Raw genomic sequence first — 17809 nt, 5'->3', positions numbered from 1 at the left:
TTGTTGCACAGGAAAGATTGGATTTAGAAAGAAGGTAAAAATAACCTGAGAAGAAAAAAGCAAAAATGCAAGCAAACAATAACAGAAAGAGTGGAAATATTATTGTTGTTCAATACTCATTTCCCGGTATTCTTTCTCTGGGTGTAGCTGGTTCTGTTCATTACAGATCAATTGGAACTGATTTGGATCCTCTCATTGTTGAAGAGAGCCATGTCCATCAGAATTGATCATAATGTAGTATTGCTGTTGAAGGGTATAATGATCTCCTGGTTCTGCTCATTTCACTTAGCATCAGTTCATGTAAGTCTCTCCAAGCCTCTCTGTATTTATCCAGCTGGTCATTTTTTAATAGAACAATAATATTCCATAATACTCATATACCACAATTTATTAAGCTATTCTTCAATTGATGATCATTCCTTCAATTTCCAGCTTCTAGTCACTACAATAAGGGCTGCCACAAACATTTTTGCACATATGGTACCCTTTCCTTTCTTTAATTTCTCTTTGGGATATAACCCCAGTAGTAGCACTGCTGCATCAAAGGGTATGCACAGTTTGATAACTTTTTGAGTATAGTTCCGAATTGCTCTCCAGAATGGTTGGATCCGTTCACAACTACACCAACAATGCATCAGTTTTCCCACATCCCCTCCAACATTCATTATTATCTTTTGCTGTCATCTTAGCCAATTTGACAGGTGTTTAGTGATATCTCAGAGTTGTCTTAATTTGCATTTCTCTGATCAAAAATGATTTGGAACACTCTTTCATATGAGTGGAAATAGTTTCAATTTCATCATCTGAAAACTATCTGTCCATATCTGTTGACCATTTATCAATTGAGAATGGCTTGATTTCTTATAAATTAGAGTCAATTCTCTCTATATTTTGGAGATGCAGCCTTTATCAGAATCTTTAGCTATAAACATGTTTTCCCAGTTTATTGCTTCCCTTCTAATCCTGTCTGCATTAGTTTTATTTGTACAAAAGGTTTTTAATTTAATATAGCCAAAATTTTCTATTTTGTGATCAATATTGACCTCTAGGTCTTCTTTGGTCACAAATTCCTTCCTCCTCCACAGATCTGAGAGGTAAATGATCTTATGTTCTTTTAATTTATTTATAATCTCATTCTTTATGCCTAGATCATGAACCCATTTTGATCTTATCTTGGTGTACGGTGTTAAGTATGGGTCAATGCCTAGTTTCTGCCATACTAATTTCCAAATTTTCCAGCAATTTTTGTCAAATAATGAATTCTTATCTTTGGGTTTGTCAAACACTAGATTGCTAAAGTTATTGACTATTTAGTCCTGTGAACCTAACCTATTCCACTGATCAAATAGTCTATTTCTTAGCCAATACCAAATGATTTTTGTGACTACTGCTTTATAATATAGTTTCAGATCAGGTATAGCTAGGCCACCTTCATTTTATTTTTTATTTTTTATTTTTTCATTAGTTCCCTTGAAATTCTCGACCATTTTTATTCCATATGAATTTTGTTGTTATTTTTTCTAGGTCATTAAAATAGTTTTTTGGGAGTTTGGTATAGCACTAAATAAGTAGATTATTTTAGGTGGTATTGTCATCTTTATTATATTTGCTGGACCTCTCCAGGAGCACTTAATATTTTTCCAATTGTTTAGATATGACTTTATTTGTGTGGAAAGAGTTTTGTAGTTTTGCTCGTATAGTTCCTGACTTTCCCTTGGCAGATAGACTCTCAAATATTTTATACTATTGACAGTTATTTTAAATGGAATTTCTTTTTCTATCTGTTGCTGTTGGATTTTGTTAGTGATGTATAAAAATGCTGATGATTTATGCAGATTTATTTTGTATTCTGCAACTTTGCTAAAGTTGTGGATTATTTCTAACAGCCTTTTAGTACAGTCTCTTCCCCATCAGTTTCTCATATAACAATAATATTCCATTATATTCATATTCCATAACTTATTCAACCATTCCCCTACTGATAGACATCCACTCAATTTCCAATTCCTTGACATTACAAAAAGGGCTGCTACAAACATTTTTGTACACACAGGTCCTTTTCCTTTTTTTATAATCTGTTTAGAATGCAGACCCAGTAGAGGCAGTACTAGATTAAAGGAAATGCAAAGTGTAATAGCTCTTTGGGCATAGTTTGAAATTGCATTAACATTTAATAATTAACTTTGGGAATGAACTCTAAGAGCTGATTCCAATATGTGTTTCAGTAAAAGATAACAAAGGGGTTTGGGGTATGGAGGAAAAATAGCTTAAAGTTTTTTCTTGGAAACACAGTTCTATATCTAAGACGTAGCTTTGAGCCTCATTAATCAATTATGGATGGCCTTTCTGAGCTTCACTTTTCTCATATGAAAGATGCTGATAATCTATCTGCCTCTTAGGTTTTGTTCATTTGTTTTTGGTGAGGAAAATTATCCATTTTTGGTTTTATAATGTGTCCCCCTGATCTTTGGCAGGGGGTGGACCTGCATTGAGCTTTGGGAGCAACCTCACTCTCCTATTCCTGGGGGGAAACTCCTACAATAATCTCTACCTATAGAGACCTTCATAATTACCACCCATTATTGATTAGTCCCTCAAATGCATCAGGAGATAGCTCCCTAGCCCCTGTTCATAGAATCTAAATATAATCAAGGTTGTGAAACCCAAATCTTTGCTAATTCCTAGCTGAAATTGGCCTGCTGGGAAGTTGTTTCTCAGGATAATAAACCCTTTTTCCCCCCAAAAAAACCCCTCACATTCTTTCACAAAAAACTGCAACACTGGCCTGGGGACCCCATTGCTGTTAGGGTATCTTTTACCCCTCATTTCTCTCCCCTCAACAATAATATTTTTTAGTTTTTCTTTGGGATTACCTATATTTACAGAGGGAATGACATCAGGGAATTCCACACAACAATGAAAATATATGTCTTGTTTCTATTCCTATTTCTAATTATTGGGAGAACCAATTAATTATATATTTTTTTGTTTTATGATGCATAGATCAAAGGTCATTTTCCTTGGCAAAATAAAGAGAAGCAAAGTAATACTTAATCACTTTTGACTTTGTTGTCAGTTATGATCTTTATATCAATAACAAGCAGCAGCTATAGACCTTCTTTGATCTCCCTTTTTTCAAAAAAGTTTAAACCAACATATTCTTTTAGTTATCTTAGGTACTTCTCAAAAGGCTTGAGTATTCTAAAATTTCACACACCTGATAACATTTTTATAAAATCAGGTCACACTTTCACAGTTATTCCTTTGTCTGGATTCAAATTATCTACTCATATCTTTTCAAAATCTTAGAGTTTACTATGCATCCACAATTTTCTTCATGTCACTTCCATTGCTTTCTTTTGTTTGGCTGATATCTCCTAGAAATTCAATTTTAAGGAAGAGACCCACATTAATCATGTTTTCATAGCTGTACTCTTGAATCTCCAAGCCTCCCTTATCTCATCTAGTCTGTTTATATCTTTCTCTTTTAGTTTTGCTTGTGTGTTGTCTCTCCATTAGACTATAAGCTCCTTGAGGGAAAAAATTATTTTTATTCTGTTTATATTTATATTCTCGGCTCTTAAAAAACAATTTTTGATACATAGTAAGCACTTGCTTGTGATTGTTGGCTTGATTTGACTTCCTTTTTTGGGATCTTCTCTCTTTGTGTCTTCAAGATTTCTATTCTGGAGTTTCCCATGCCGTCTGAGATGACTTCCAACATAAAATGTTTAATCCAAGGGGTTCTACATTTTCATCTTCTCAGAGCTGTGAAATCTGATTTCTGAAAATCTAGTTTCTATGTCTCTTCTCTGTAGACAAAGTCCAGGAGGGAGTAATCACTTGTCTTCCATGTTCTAATCATTTTCACTTCAGCAACTAGTACTATCCTGTTATACTTGGAATCAGGATAGAATTTTCCTCTACCCTTTGAAAAAAGTACTTGCTATTAAGGTGAATGAAAATATTATTAGGTTCTAGCCAGAGAGTGAATTCTCTAATTGTGTCGGCATAATTGAATTTTTTCATCACTTATTTACTGTGATTTTATGCCAGGTTTGTGATTTGTTTATATAACTTCTCATCTAAATGCTTTTTCTACTCTAGTGATCATCTCAAAAAAGATAAAACAACTACAATGGCCACCCACACATATATTTACAGAATTTAACATAGCTCAGGTTCTAAAGTTAACTTTGATTATTATTTTAAAAAATTGGTAATATTAAATGTTCAGAGATGAAAGAAGGTTAATTAAGAGCTCAAGGTCTCATTGGGGTACTTAGGGGGGAAAATGTGTGGCAGAGAAAAATATTGTCGTATGCCTCACATTTTTGAGCATCCCTCGCTTTCCTTGGGAATACAGACTTTGCTACTCTGTTGTGAAGGAGAAGCAAAAACAATGATATGAAGCCCTCAAGAGAAACTTGTTTTCAACAAAATTTGAAGTTTAGAGAAACAGAGGAGATGCAATGCAGCTCTCAGCCTTTAGAACTTTGAACTGCAAGGTTCAAGGTCAGAAAGGTCAAAATGGATGGGATGATAATAAAAATTATATGTAAATATATATTTTTTATCTTGGTCTTGCCACAAGTATATATTTTTTTCTACTCCACCATCAATCAATAAGTCAGTAAATGTTTGTTAAATACTATATGCTGGGTGCTAAGTGCTGGAATCAATGGAATTAGGCTCAGAGAGAAGTCATCAGAAGATCTTGCTAACATCAGGACACCAGAAGAAAAATACTGTCTACATAAACTACACCAGATTTTGAATCTATGTTCTGAGAAGATTAATTAAAACTAAAGTCCAATGTTCCAGAATATGTATTGATAGCAAATGTTCCTAATCTTTTTTGTATTACGGACCTCTTATATTATAATAGCATCATGGTAGAAGGATTGAGATTTAGCATTGAAGCTAAGAATTCTAGATTTCAAGTTCTGCCTCTGACATTTAATGGTTCTATGATGCTGGGAAAAACATTAAATTTTTCAGTATTCTATACAGTTCTTTAAGACTATAGAATATAAGAAAGATGTATACTTTCATTGGTCTATTTTTCCCTGGCTTTTTATTAAATGTAATTTTTATTGCATCATGATCTGAAAAGGATGCATTTACTATTTCTATCTTTCTGCATTTAAATTTGAGGTCATTATGTCCTAATATATGGTCAGTTTTTGTATAGGTTCCATGAACTGCCAAAAAGAAAGTATACTCCTTTCTGTCTCCAGTAAGTTTTCTCCAAATATCTATCATACCTAACTTTTCTAGTATTCTATTTACCTCTTTAATTTTTTTCTTATTAATTTTGTGGTTTGATTTATCTAGTTCTGAGAGTGAAAAGTTGAGATCTCCCACTATAATAGTTTTGCTGTCTATTTCTTCTTGCAGCTCTCTTAACGTCTCCTTTAAGAATTTAGATGCTATACCACCTGGTGCATATATGTTTAATATTGACATTGCTTCATTATCTATGTTACCCTTTAGCAAGATATAGTACCCTTCCTTATTTCTTTTAATTAGATCAATTTTTGCTTTTGTTTGATCTGAGATTAGGATGGCTACCCCTGCTTTTTTGACTTCACCTGAAGCATACTAGATTCTGCTCCAGCTTTTTACCTTTACTCTGTATGTATCACCTTTCTTCAAGTGTGTTTCCTGTAAACAACATACTGTAAGATTCTGGCTTCTAATGCAGTCTGCTATCTGCCTCCACTTTATGGGAGAGTTTACCCCATTCACACCTATGGTTAAAATTACTAATTCTGTGTTTTCTGCCATCTTGTTAACCCCAGATTATGTTTTTCTCTTTTCTTTCCACCTTATCCCCCTCTCCAGTATTAAACTTGTGAGTACCACTTGTCTCATACAGCCCTTCCTCTTTAGGATCCCTTCCCCCATCTTAAAGACCCTCCCCTTTTCTTAAACCTTTTCCTTAAAATTTCTGTATTCCCTTCTATTTAGCTTACTCCTTTGCTTTTCACTTTTCCCCTCCCACTTTTCAATGAGGTGGGAGAAATTTCCCTGTAAATCAAATATGTCTAATATTTTTCTCTTTGAGCCAATTCTGATAAGTAACACAAACATCCCCCCTCCCTTCTTTCCCCTCAAATATAATAGGGTTCCTTTTCCTCTTCGTGAGATGTAGTACCTCCACTTTTTCTTTTTTCTGATACAATTCCACCTCTAGATTATTTTTTATATTATAACAGTAAAACCAAATTATATATGTATTTTTTATGTGTATACTCATAACAAAAATATAGTTCCCAAGGTTTCTTTTTACCTTTTTTCTGTTTCTTTGAGTCTTATATTTGGAGGTCAAATTTTTTGTTTAGTTCCAGGATTTTTTGTCAGAAATAAATGGAATTCACCTATTTCATTGAATGTCCATCTTCTTCCCTGGAAAAAAAAAATTCTCATTTAGCTGCATACCAAGTTCCTTAGCCTTTTGGAATATCAGGTTCCAGGCCCTTTGATCTTTTAATGTAGGCACTGCTAGATCCTGAGTAATCCTTATTGTAGCTCCTCTATATTTGAATTGTGTGTTTTGTTTTTTTCCTAGCTTCTTGTGGTATTTTTTCCGTGGTCTGATAATTCTGGAATTTAGCCACAATATTTCTTGGAGTTTTGATTTTGGGATCTCTTTCAGTAGATGATCTATGAATTCTTTTAATGTCTATTTTACCATCTGTTTTTATAACATCTGGGCAATTTTCTTTGATGATTTCCTGAAAAATATGGTCTAGGTTCTTATTTTCATCATGATTTTCAGGAAGTCTAATAATCCTCAGATTATCTCTCCTAGATCTATTTTCCAGGTCTTTTGTTTTCCCAAGTAGATATTTAACATTTTTTTCCCTACTTTTTTATTTTTTTGGTTTTGCTTGACTGATTCTTGGTGTCTCCTCAAGTCATTCATTTCTATTTCTTCAATTATGATTTTTAATGAATTATTTCCTTTATTTCCTTTTTTATTTCTTTTTGTAATTGTGCAATTGAGTTTTTAAATGAATTTTGTTCTGTGGACTTTTTTCCATTTTGCTTATTTTATTTTTTAAGGAATTATTTCCTTTTTCCAATTAACTAACTCTGTTTTTCATGGAGTTCATTTCTTTTTCCACTCTATCTCTTAATGAGTTACATGTCTTATCCAGACCCTCTTCCAAAGCTTTTCTTTCCTTTCCCCAGTTTTTTTTTTCTAGCTCTCTTGTAAGAGCATTTTTAATTTCTTCTATGAGAACCTTGTGTGGTAGGGACCAGATCATATCCCCCTTTAAGGTTTTATCTAGAGATAATCTGTTTTTAGTCTCCTCAGGGTTTGAAATTTGCTCTCTAACAGTATAGGAGCTATCTATAGTTAAAGCCTGCTTTACCTTTTTACTCATTTTGACAAAAAAACAAACCCATCCAAAAACAACAACAACAACAACATCAACAACAACAAAAATTGTAGTCTGTTTTTGGAGCAGTATGGTGTTATCAAGTTTCCTCTACATACATCAGGAAGCAGCAGTGAAGCAGCAGTAGGACAGCAATGGCCGGCCTGGGATCAGTGGCTGAGATTGTGCTGAGTTCTTCCTGGTGCTGGGTGGGTGTGGCCAGATCCTGAGAGACTCTAGTCTTAAGTTTACCTTTTGTGTTTATAGCTTTTTTGTTGAGATACGGGCTTGTTGCCAGAGCAAAGTAGCTCACACTATGGTAAAGTCACCCTCAAATTTCACCCCAGCTGATAACATACCCTGCCCCCCTTCCAGTCTGCTCTGTGTGAGCTTCCTTCCATGCTCTCACTGCCAATTTACCTGAGGCTGCAGTTGGCCTCGCCATCCCTACCCATGAGCAAAATCAGACCTTTTCTGGCCAATTTTGAGAATATCTTTTGTTGGTATGTGTTGTACTCCCAATATCTGTGGGTTTTGACAGTCAGGCACTAATTTTGAGGCCATTTCCTAAAAGAGGTAGTCTGAGGGTAAGGAAGAGCTTAGACAGATGCATGTGTCTTCTCTGCCATCTTGTCTCTGACCCTAAATATTTTCATTGATAAAAGGAATATTTTCACCTGGGAACTCACTATATCAATGAAAACCCAGAACTAGTGCCTATCATAAGATTCTATAATGAATTAGAAACAGAAAGCATGAATATTTGCTTCTTTAGCCAGCATTCTATTTTAAATAAATGTATTTGTCATGATGTAAGATTTTGACTTTTTTGTGCCTTGGTTGTAAGGAGAGTCAGTGGGAAATGAGAATTTTTGAGTATGAATTTGAATAGATAGCACAAAGAGGTCCTAGGCCAAGAATTTATCAAGGGGGAGGTGGCACTACTGATTTTAGGTCATTTCTGGGGGTATACAAGTCTTCTTGTGTATTCTTTTGTATTATTGGTTGGACCATTATTTGTATTTGTGGCTATAGCCAATGAGAATACAAAAGTTCTAAGTGATTTATTTAACTCTTATCATTGATCAGGATGTTGCATGAAATGAATCATATTTACATATGCTGATAGGAGTACTAGCTAAATTTGTTTTGGGTCATGTGAATATATTCATTGAATAACATTATATATGCTTTTTAGAATGCTTTCACATTCATTATGTCATTTGATTCATTATCTTATTAAATCACATTAAGTAAACAGTACTTTCTCATTATGTAATGGTACAAGCCACTGGGTAAATGCCTCATTATCCACATAGGGAATTAAATTTTGTAGGAAAATTTCAACTCTATCATTAATTTGTACCATTTTGTTGTTCTTTACTTCCTTCCCTTTTTTTCCTGCTTCATAATTTTTCTCCTCTAATGCTTCCAGGTTTACCTGCTCAGTACAACATTTTATCTTATAGAAATAAATGTAATAGTTGTTGTTTAGTAAAATTACCCTTTTCCTTCCTTTCTCACTCCCTCCCTTCCTCCCTTCTTTCCTCCTTCTTTTCCTCCTTCTTTTCCTCCTTCCATTCCTTCTTCCCTTCTTCACTCCCTGCTCCTTCCCTCCCTTCCTTCCTTCTTCCCTTCCTTGCTCTTTCCTCCCTACCTCCCTTCCTTATTCCCTTCCTTCCTTCCTTTTTTCCTTTCTCCCTCCATCTTTCTCTTCTTTCTTTTTTTGGTAAGCATATTAGGTCACTGACCACTAATCAGAATTTGGGTGTGACAGTAGTTGCTTAACAAAGACTTATTGAAAGAATGACATCTTAAAGTTAATTAGCCCATCATTGTAGAGACAAAAAATTCCTTATTACTGTTTACTGCTTCATATCTCTTACTGAAGAATATTTGGCAATTGTCAGTTTGAGAGGTTGTCTTGTTTAATTAGGATGCTGACTTTCCAGTGGAAAGAGCTCTGTTTTTCTTTAGCCATTTTAGGGTCTTGCAGTGTCATGAAGTTTAAAGTAGAATATTTTGAAACTGCAAATCCCTATTGTATATTACTAAAATTATGAATCCATGAACTGGTGTGCTTAGCCTTCAGAAGAGAAAAGGCTAAACATTTAAGAAGCACAAATCATGCCTCTCACATTCCTCACAAATAATTAAAAATTGGAGTATTTCCCAACTCTGACTTCTATAACATGTACAAAATCCTTTCTTCTTAAATTGTCCTATATTTACTTTTCATTTTGCATGTTGTGTTCATTCAACAGAATGTAAACTCTTGGACGGTACAAACTGATTTTTGGTTTTTCTTTTCATTGGTGACTCCTGGAATAGTAGTATAATAAGAACATACACATTTATGTTATACTTTAAATCTGTAAAATGATTTAATGCATTCTCTAATTTTCTCTTCATTATAATCTTGTGAAGTAGGTCCTTTAGGCATCATCACCCTCACTTTGAAGATAAAGAAATTATAGTTCAGAGAATTAAGTAACATACTCTTTCCTGTATACTAGTTGATGCTTAATAATTACTTGTTGGATTAGGTTGAAATGACTATTAGGTGCCAAGAAAATATGTGTTTGCTAATAATGTTAGAACAATCTGGCTATTAGAAAATTACATCCTTTCCCTAACCATTCTTCCAAGACTAAACAATAACCTTCACTAATATGTATGGAACAAGTTTCTTTTGAAGGCCATTGTCAAGTTATCCCTGTAGAATCATCAATCTGAATTGTAGCACATATCTATAATCTGGCTAGAATGAGTTAAAATACATGGAACTCAGTTCATAGAACTGAGAGAAGCTGAGTGACTTATATGGAATGTAATCTGAAAAGTTGGCTTTGCTATGTGATACAAAACAACCCAGGCAGAAAAATCTGCAAAAAATCAACCACAGGAATGATTTTTAGAGTTGTATATATCCTTAATGTGATGATATACACTTTTGTGTATCCAGGATCTTACACAAACTGTAGTTTGTTATAGAACTTGAACTATCTCTGAGAAATCTGTTTTAAAACCTTTCTCACTTATCTTTTTGAGCTATGAAGCACAATTCTATTTGATATTAGGCTAATATGTACCATGCTGCTCAACTGAATCTGTCACTCTCCTTTATCTACCTTTTCCCTATGACATTCATCATGATGACATGTAAGCCGAAATTACATTTCCTGATAATAAAATTTCGTGCTTGAAATTAATATCTTTGTAGTGAAACAGGGTGGACTCAGTAAGCATTCCGTTAAATTTAAAAATATTGCCAGTACAGTCCCAAAACCTTCTTGGAGACCATATCACATCCTGACAAAAACTAAGAAAGAAAAGCTTTCTTTTTCTGCTAGACAAGGATTTTAAAGCACTTTACCCAAGCATTCTTCTGAATAGATCTGTTTTGAAATCTGGGCTATAATGAGGGGACTATATTCAGATAACCATGTTCTTGTTTGTAGTCAAAGAATCTGTGAATTACAAAGAGCCTTAGAAATCATGAAATCCAATCCTTTCAATTCACAATCAAGAAACTTCAGGCTTAAAGGGTAAAAGGTAAGTGATTTGCCCAATATTATACAACTAATTAATGGCATACTCAGATCTTTTGATTTCTAGTTCAATGTGCACTCCATTATATCATATTTTTCATTTGCCACAGAACTTAAGTGCCTCATTAGAAAATATGGTTGATCACCACTGCAATATTGCTATTATTGTATAGAATATTTTTCTGGTTCTTTCCATTATGCATTAGTTCATTTACATTTTACTTTTCTGAAAACATCCTGGTTTTTGTTTCTCATTGCTTAATAGTATTCTATTGCAATTATATGCTGAAATTTATTAAGCAATTCTCCAATTGATGGGCATACCCTTAATTAAATAATAGTTCTTTTTCTGGATGCATCTAGCATTTTCTGTCCAAATTCTCTAGAGATTGCTTTGGATCATTGAACCACTCCAAAGAACAAAGTCTTTCATAGTTGATCATCACATATTCTTGCTGTTATTCTGTACAATGTTCCTGGTTCTGTTTTTTTTTTTTTTTATTCATCATCAGTTCATGTAAGTCTTTTCAGGCCTTTCTAAAATCAGCTTGTTCATCATTTTTTATAGAACAATAATATACATTATCTTCATATACTACAACTTGTTTAGCCATTCCTTAATTACTGGGTGCCTATTCATTTTCCAATTCTTTGGTACAACAAAAGAGCTATTACAAAAAATTTTGCCCATGTGGATCTTTTCCCCTTTCTTTAAGATTTCCTTGGGATACAGTCCCAGTAATGGCACTGCTGGGTCAAAGGGTAGGCACAGTTTTATACCCTTTGGGCTTGTATTCTCCAGAATGGTTGCATCATTTCACAATTCCACCAACAATGCAGTATTGTTCCAATTTTAACACCTCTTTTCCAACATTTAACATTATTTTTCCCTGCCATGTTAGCCAATATGAAAGATATGAAGTGGTACCTCAGAGTTGTCTTAATTTGCATTTCTCTAATCAATAGTTATTTAAAACATTTTTTCATATAACTATAGATGACTTTAATTTGTCATCTGAAAATTGTTTGTTAATATCATTTGACCATTTCTCAATTGGGGAATGACTTATATTGTAATAAATTTGACATATTTCTTTATATAAATTAGAAATGAGACCTTTGTCAGAAACACTGGCTGTAAAGATTTTCCCCAGCTTGTACTTCCCTTTTAATCTTATTTCTGCTGATTTTGTTTGTATACATTTATAATTTAATGTAATCAAAATTGTCCATTTGACCTTTCAAAATGTTCTCTAATTCTTTTTGTCATAGATGCCCTCCTTCTCCAAAGATCTGACAGGTAAATTATCCATTACTCTCCTAATTTGTTTATGGTATCATCTTTTATGACCAAATCATCTACTCATTTGGACTTTATTTTTGTATGGAGTATGAGATGTAGGTCTATATTGAGTTTCTGAGATATTCTTTTCTAGTTTTTCTTGTAATTTTTGTCAGATACTGAGTTCTTATTCCAGAGACTCATGTTGGGTATTTATCATGTATTAGATAGCTATAGGTCTTGATTATTGTGTTGTGTGTATTTAATCTATTCCATTGATCTACCACTCTACTTCTTAGCCAGTACCAAATGTTTTGATGACTACTGCTTTAAATTATAGTTTTAGATTTGGTACTACCAAGCAACTAACCTTTGTATTATTTTTTTTTTCATTAATTTCCTTGATATTCTTGATTTTTTGTCTTCCAGATGAATTTTTTTCCAGTTCTACAAAATAATTTTTTGACAGTTTGATTAGTGTGGTACTGAACAATTTAGGTGGAATTGTCATTTTTTTATTATATTAGCTCAGCCTATGCAAGAGTAATAGATATTTATTTAAATGTTTACATATGACTTTATGTGAGAAGTGTTTTGTAATTGTATTCATATAATTCTTGGGTTTGTCTTGACAGATAGACACCCAAATATTTTATTTTGTGTAAAGCTATTTTAAATAAAATTTATCTTTCTAGCTCTTGCTGATGGGCTTTGTCAGCAATATACAAAAATTCTGATGATTTGTGTGGATTTATTTTATAATCTTGCAATTTTGCTAAAGCTATTAGTTGTTTCTAGAAGGTTTTTCGATGACTCTCTAGAATTCTCTAAGTATATCATCATATCATCTTCAAAGAGTAATAGTTTTTATTTCCTCATTAGCTATTCTAATTTGTTTAATTCATTTTCTTTTAATTTCTTTTTAATTTTTTATATTTCATTTAAAAAATTCTTTTAATTCATTTTTCTATTGCTGAAGCCAAAATTTTTAGTACAATTTTGAATAATAGTGGTTATAATGGGCATCCTTATTTCACCCCTGATACTTTTGGGAATGTGTTCAGCTTCTCTCCATTCTGTTGGTTTTAGATAGATGCTGCTTATTATTTTAAGGAAAGGTCCCTTTATCCTTATACTTTCTAGTGTTTTGAAAAGGAATGGGACTTTATTTTTCCAAAAATTTTATGAAAGGGTTTTCTGCATCTATTGAGATTATCATATTATTTCTGTTGGTTTTGTTATTGGTATTATTGATTAGAGTAATAGTTTTTCTGATATTGAACCAGCCCTGGTGGTTTACAACAATCCTGGTATAAAATCCTATTTGGTCATAGTCTATTTTCCTGCTGATAAATTGTTGTAATCACTTTGTTGATATTTTATGTAAACTTTTTGCATCAATATTCATTAGGGAGATTGGTCTATAATTTTTTTTTCTGTATTTTGGCTCTTCCTGGATTAGGTAACAGTATCATATTTGTGTCATAGAAAGAATTTGGCAGTACTCCTTCTTTAGCTATTTTTCCAAATAATTCATAATGTTGAAATTATTTATTTTTTAAAATGTTTAGTAGAATTCACTTGTGAATCCATCTGACCCTGGAGATTTTTTCTTTTTCTTTTTCTTCTTTTACTTTTTTTTAAAATTAGTTTTATAGTTATAACTTTTTTTTTTGACAGTACACATTATCCCTTACATTCACTTCTATTCTAAATTTTCCCCTCCTTCCCTCCACCCTCTCCCCTAGATGGCAGGCAGTCCCACACATGTTAAATGTGTTATAGTATATCCTAGATACAATATATGTTTGCAGAACTGAATTTCTTGTTGCACAGGAAGAATTGGATTCAGAAGATAAAAATAACCTGGGAAGAAAAACAAAAATGCAAACAGTTTACACTCATTTCCCAGTGTTCCTTCTCTGGGTATAGCTGATTCTGTCCATCATTGATCAATTGGAATTGAATTAGATCTTCTCTTTGTTGAAGATATCCACTTCCATCAGAATACATCTTCATACAGTATTGTTGTTGAAGTGTATAATGATCTCCTGGCTCTGCTCATTTCACTCAGCATCAGTTCATGTAAGTCTCTCCAAGCCTCTCTGTATTCATCCTGCTGGTCATTTTTTACAGAGCAATAATATTTCATAACATTCATATACCATAATTTACCCAACCATTCTCCAATCGCGTCCTTACAATTCCCTTCTCTGGTTTTGGGGGAACTGCATCCTTACAACAAATGATACTGTTCCTGAGAACCTTGATCTCTCCACCCTGGAATTGTGACTTACAAGTGGGTATAGGCAGTGAAATTACCAAGTAACAACCAGTCCTATAATTAATCCTACATCTAGTGCTAGTATTATAAAGATTCCTTTCTGACTACTTGTCTGATCTCCTTACTGTTCCTGGCTTGAGGTTACTCAAACCTGTTGCTGTTTCTAAGATCCAATGCTCCTTTTGCAAACATATGGATTCTGGACCAGCTCCAAAACTAGTGTCACAGAACTCTACTTATTTCCTACATTATCTTGGGCTGGAAAAATGTACCCCACCTTTTGTTGGCTCTTTTGTTCCCAGAATTTAATTTGAGGAAGATTTGAAAGTTGCTTTTTGTTCTTTATTCTTGAAGAGGAGGAAAATGACATCACTATGTAAGAGTCTAGTTACAGTGTTTCCAGTTGTAGCTGATTGGATCAATTAAGCCAGGAATGCTCTGCCAGAGGTCTGACACAAATAGTGTATATGACATTTGGGGTGGCTTCTCTAACTCTAGGCATCTCATGCTTCTTCTAGACTAATTCAATTCTGCTTTGTTCACAGAGCACAACACCATCTCTAATGAGGGCATGAATGGTTTTATACCAGTGTCTCCTATGTCATATAATTGATTGTAAAGTTTTTAAGAGATACCTTGAGAGTGTCCTTGTATCACTTTTCTGACCACCTTATGTACAGTTGTTCTGTGTGAGTTGGCATTTGACCAATGTGATCAGCTCAATAGAGTTGTGTTCTCTACAGTAGAGTTGGAGTGTTTGGTAGTTTAATTTGAGAAAGGATCACAGTATCTGGTATTTTATCATATCAGATAATCTTCAGAATTTTCCTAAGACAATTCAAATGGAAGTGATTTAGTTTCTTAGTATGGTGCTGGTATGCAGTATAATGGTTCTGTAGACGTTCAGTTTGGTAGTCAGTCTAATACCCCTCCTCTCCCACACTTTCATTTGGAGCCTGCCAAACACTAAGATAGTTCTGGCAATGCATGTGTCAATCTCATTATTAGTGTGGACATTTTTGAAAACTATGTTGCTGGTAAAATAACTTATATACAGCATTCAAAACTTTACTAAAAGTTATTTTGAGGGGAATGTTGGGACAACTTGACCATAGTGCTTCCTTGACTCCACCATCTTGGCTTCAGATACTTTTAAAATACTGCTGCTACTTTAAAATTTTTATTTTCATAATTTAATGTCAATAACAACTAATAACATTAGAAGTGGATGTTTAAGTATTTTGGAGATTCTATAACCAAATTTTATTTCTTTTATGTAAACATAGTATTAAATCATGATACCTTTGAGAATATGTTAGAATTTACTCCTACCAGTGAAGATAGGAAATTCCTAAAAATTTCAATGTGAACATGCTAACATTCAGGCCTTAATTTATTGTATTATTGATGTCTAGACTTCAGAAAGTGATGGAGAAAATGTTAATAGTGCCAATCAAACTTAAAAGGGTATTATATGTATGATTTCTTCCTCAGAGCCTCAGATTACTCTTTCATAAAACCCAAGAAAAGGAGTTCCAGACATGTATGAAATTATTTTCATATCATAGGTATTTCTTATTAATCAATACTCTTTGAAGCTGGGTTCAACCAGAGGATATCTCTGGGAAAATGTGAATTTGTCCATGTTTTAGCTTTCTTCTAGGTATATTCCTTTTTTCTCTGATCAGCTGAGGTTATCAATATCTCTAAAAATAAATCAATTTTATTTTGGGGCACAAAAGATTGGTTATAGAAAATGTCTCAGGCTAAGCTACCTCTTCAGCAGTTCAAAAACAGAATTATACAAAGAACTTCATAAACTTAGCTTCTCCTAATGGGTCATTTCAGACAAACTATCATTTTCCACCTGAATCTACATCTTGCCACTCCTTATGTAATATTTTCTCTTAATACAATCCTTCTACTTCTAACCTTGTTCAGCCATTTCTGTTCACTATTGCCATTCCTAGCTTGCTTAATATATTCTTTAGGCAGCCTTGTCATTCACTGTATCTGATTGCTGCCATTGAAACTTATTCTTTCTCCACCCAGAAATCCCTGCTACCTACTCTCCTTGTTATTCCCACAACAATCTGTGAAAATGATTCTTTTTCTATTAGTACATATACAGTCTTGACTCCTCTTGTCCTTTATATAAAATTATGTGGGATGGTGAGAATAGAAACAGGATAGTTCCTCTGACAATCACAGGGAAACCTGGCTATCCTCTATGGTATCAATCTAACAATTGTGGATATATTACCAAATACCCAGAATCACAGATAAATAATCAAACAACAAAGATTAAGTGTGATAATATTTTGTATGCATCTCAATGTAGGAAGATGTGCTACAATCATAACTGTTGTCGGTGGTCCTGTTGTATGTAGCATGGAACACTGGACTTGGTACAAATAGATATGGCTTTGAATACCATTTTTGTCACATATACTATCCTATTGAGTTGTCAGAAGAAACAAAAAAAGTCATATATTCAAAGTACTTTATATGCATACTACATTGTATTATTACTTTTGGTAAAACAAAATTATTTTAAACAAAAAATGAAAGGATTTAATTTTTCCAGATTGCAATATTTTATGTACTGAATATAAGAGAGGGAGAGATATCATGATTTAATGGTCAAAGAGTTAATCATGGAATTAGGAAGACCCATGTTCAAGTCTTGCCTCTAACATATAATAACTGTAAACTAAGCAAATCATTTAAACCCTCAATGTTTGAGACAACTCTATAAAATTCTAAGTTGCAGAAAAATATTGATTCATATTGGTTAAGAAAAGTTTCCTCATCTGTGAAATAGAAAGCCAGTTCCTATCTACTATAAGAAATAAGAAAAATAGAATTTGATTGTTTACTCCTATAGGCCTTATCTTTGTGCCAATTTTGGATGAAGAATGTATATGGCATTAATTGAAACTTGTTGGCTGGAGAAAGGCAGTCTAGTGTTAACAATATAACTATTGTATGACCACAATGTTAATTGAGCTATTATATTTACCTTAAATGGAAACCTTCATAGGGGTTTATTCAAGGTAGGTGAAAATGGCCATACTGGCAGAAGCCATTAATATTTTATATAATTTTGTTGATTTCTGAAATCTTTGTGGGAATACAGGGAGGGGAGCAGATGAGGAGATTCTAAAAAATACATGTAGCAGTATAACTGCTACAGCTACCGAGTTATTGTAATTTTTGTGTTAATTTACCTGAGATCCAATAAGAGACAAAACTACCCTGAAAACACTATTTGATTAGTTGTGATAGTAGAAAGACTACT

This window comes from Sminthopsis crassicaudata, chromosome 1, assembly GCF_048593235.1.
Source record: "Sminthopsis crassicaudata isolate SCR6 chromosome 1, ASM4859323v1, whole genome shotgun sequence".
NCBI lineage: Eukaryota > Metazoa > Chordata > Mammalia > Dasyuromorphia > Dasyuridae > Sminthopsis > Sminthopsis crassicaudata.
The sequence above is the reverse complement of the archived record's forward strand: the minus strand, read 5'-3'. Positions refer to the sequence as shown.